The sequence below is a fragment of the Etheostoma spectabile genome, chromosome 16, assembly GCF_008692095.1.
Source record: "Etheostoma spectabile isolate EspeVRDwgs_2016 chromosome 16, UIUC_Espe_1.0, whole genome shotgun sequence".
NCBI lineage: Eukaryota > Metazoa > Chordata > Actinopteri > Perciformes > Percidae > Etheostoma > Etheostoma spectabile.
The window spans coordinates 23,562,878-23,566,495 of NC_045748.1; the positions used below are offsets into that span (position 1 = coordinate 23,562,878).

The 3,618-nt window shown below is 41.6% G+C and overlaps 1 long non-coding RNA gene across 1 annotated transcript in view; it reads right to left on the minus strand.

Annotated features, from left to right (window-relative positions):
* Positions 1-3,618, minus strand: part of LOC116704070 (uncharacterized) — a 5,982-nt gene that overhangs the window by 2,227 nt on the left and 137 nt on the right. Inside the window, exon 2 of the long non-coding RNA XR_004335576.1 lies at positions 202-209. This is a non-coding gene — a long non-coding RNA (uncharacterized LOC116704070). The remainder of the gene's footprint in view (positions 1-201; positions 210-3,618) is intronic.

The following is a 3,618-nucleotide window of genomic DNA, read 5'->3' on the forward strand; positions in this document are numbered from 1 at the left end:
TTTTCCTTCTAATCGTGAAATGTTCCCTGTGCCACTGGCTGCAATACAACCCCAAAGCGCTTTTGCATCATGCGTAAATACAATATAATATTGCTATCGTGATATGAGATTGATTTTAGATATAGTAATATCGTAATATGGCATAAGTGTTTCCCTGGTTTTAAAGGCTGCATTACGGTAAAGTGATGTCATTTTCTGAACATACCAGACTGTTGTACCTGTTCTATTCTTTACCTTTACCCACTTAGTCATTATATCCACATTACTGATGATTATTTATCTAAATTGTCATTGTGAAAGCACCAATAGTTAACATTACAATACCGTTTCAGCATCAATATAGTATAGTATTTGGTCAAAAATATAGTGATATTGATTTTCTCCATATTGTCCAGCCATATATTGAGATATATTTTGGGGTTTTTATTATTGTTACGAACAAATTTCAACAAAAACATCTCCTCTACTTCAATGCTTTTTGGCTGATTGGTAGATATACTGTAAACGGTCAGAAAAAGAGGTAGGTATACCCTACCCTTCACCACACTACTGGGTCTAACCTTTAAAACAAAGACTTGCTGTCTTAGAGAGACATAGACATAAACTGTGCAGGCAAACATGCTACAGTCAACTTCTCACTCACTCATTCAGTGCAATAAGAGAAACATCAGACAGTCACATCACACCTCTGGTATGTGTAATTATCACTATGTGGTTTCAGGCGGCATGGCATGCAGTTGCACTGCAGCTGTCGAGGGGGGAAAGTGAGTGTCTAACACTTGGTCCAAACTATCTCAACAGCTACTGTCCAGATTCCCTTGGGATTTAATATCAATATTCATGGTCCCCAGGGCCTAGTTTCTCAAAAGTAACCCAGTGGGATTTCAGATCCCGGAATGGATCGAATCTTGGAAATGTGTTTTTCAATAGCAAAAGAGGGATTCTGAACTAGATTACATGGTCTGAAGATCAGACCATGTAATCCAATTTTACATATAATCTACCTAAAACCTGCCCTTTGGGTTTTTTTAAATTTAGAACTCGGTTTGGGATCTATTTGATGTCAAAAAGAACAAATCTTGCTTACCCAACTGCAGAAGAAAACAGTGCAGAAATGGAGATTCATCTCCTAAAAGCAGAGATGGGAAAGAGCTGGTATCTGTCCTGTAAATGATTTTTAACTATTGGATAGTATTTTTTTTGTTTTGTTATTTAACATTATAACTAAATAAGATATGTAAAATGTTTCTGTTTCTTAAAATTAAAACAAACCACCTGCTCCTCCACCCTGACCCTCAGCACAGGCTCCCCCCAGGGCTGTGTGCTGAGCCCTCTTCTATATTCCTTGTACACGCGTGACTGCACATTCATCCACCCCTCCAATACCATCATCAGATTTGCAGATGACACTACGGCCATCGGCCTCATCAGTGGAGGGGATGAGACTGTGTACAGGGGAGGAGGTCAACCAGCTGACAGGTTGGTGCTCTGAAGACAACCTGCTGCTCAACACCACCAAAACTAAGGAGATGGTTATAGACTTCAGGAAACGCAGCCCCACTGAGCATCAACGGGTGTCTTCCTACAAATTCCTGGGGACATCCTGTATATAGCCGAGGACCTCTCCTGGACTGCCAACACAAACGCGGTGGTAAAAAAGGCCAAACAGCGACTCCACTTCCTGAGGATACTTAGACGGAACCATCAGGAGGAGAAACTGTTAGTGGCCTTTTACCAAAGCACCATCGAGAGCGTCCTAGTGCACTGTATTACGGCTTGGTACGCCAACTGTAATATGGCAGACAGTAGGAACCTGCAGAGGGTCATAACTGCCAGGTGCTCTTGAGCAAGGCACCATACCCCCCCCAACTGCGCTACTTGCCAGCAAGCGGAGAAGAGCTACACTGCCGACCACTCACACCCAGGACAGCTCCTGGTCAACCGAGGTACAGGAGCCTCAAGAGCAGGACAAATAGACTTAAAAACAGTTTTTCCGTGGACCATCAGGTGCCTGAACTTATAATAAGTGTGTGCTACACATTGTGAATGTTGTATATATTGCTTCTTTTTATTGTTTTCATTGTTTTATGTTTATCGTTTTTATTTATTATGCACTGGCCGAGGAAGCCTTGCAATTTCATTGCATACTTGATGTGCAATGACAATAAAGACTCTTTTCTTATCTTGTGGCCCCTGGTGTTTTGTCTACCTGTTCTTTGCTAAGCCAGTTGGCTTCACTGTTGGTTCCACTCAAAACATTTTGAGAAGTTGATACGGTCACAGATTTTAAGGATCACTGAACATGCGTTGGATCCCAATTTGCCTACAGGCCACACTGGGGAGTAGAAGATGCCACTTTCACTCTGCTTCATTTGCTCTCCAAACACCTTGAGGGAAATGGGTTCCCATGCACAAATTCTTTTTATTGATTTTTCATCTGCCTTTAACACAATTCAACCTTGTATTTTAGCCAACTGCCTTACTGAGCAATTTGATTTTTGTCCCAATCTTAGTGGTTGGGTTTGGGATTTTTTTAAAACAGGACACAGAGAGTAAAGGTGAACGGAGGTCTGTCTGTTCAGCTTTACTCTTCACCATGTGTCAGATTAAATAATGTAAATAGGACCACCATTAAATATGCGGATGACTCCGTTGTAGTGAGTCTGCTCCATAAAAATGACAGAGGCAATGAACCAATAAATGAAAACTTTGTCCAAGGGTTGTGAGGAGTCACACCTTCAATTGAACATATATATAAAAATATATATATAAAATATAATTTGTTTATTAGTCCCCAATGGGGAAATTACTGCACTGCCACCTGTGACACACTTTTGTTAGTACTCACACACAGGCCTGAAATCACACACATGCTCAGGACCTATACATGCCACATATGAGAATGTCAGAGTGAGTGGGCTGCCAGCTGAACCAGCGCCCTGAGCGGTCGGGGGGGTACGGTGCCTTGCTCAAGGGCACCTGACAGTGCCCAGAGTGAACTGGCATCTCTCCACCACCAATCCACGCTCCCAACTTTTGGGGTCCATACGGGATTTGACCAGAGACCCTCCGGTTCCCAACCCAACTCCCTATGGACTGAGCTACTGCCACCCCAATATCCAAAACAAAGGATATGCTCATTGATATAGGTAAAACTCCAGAATATGAGGCCACAATTATAAATGGTCAACTAGTGGATCTTGTAGAATCCTATAGATATCTAGGGACAATTATTGACTCTCAATTAAATTTCCAGGTGAATTGTGAAGCAATAAACAGCGTCTATACTGCTTGACAAAACTGTGCATATCATTTTCATATAGACAAGACCATAATGGCATTATTGTATCATGCGTTTATTGAATCCATCATATCATTCTCCTTAGCATCATAGTTTAGGTGTGTTACAGTTAAGCACAAGAATGGCCTAAATCAATCTGTAAAATGGTTAAGTAAGCTGACTGGGGAGTCCCAGCTGCACCCCCCATCCCTGTATGCTAAACAACTACAGTGGATAGAGATAGCCTACACCCTTTGAATACAAACTGTAGAATTAGAATTACTTGCACAAAACGCACAAGCACCTTGGTCATGCACTGTTTTCTATTCTTTTAATTC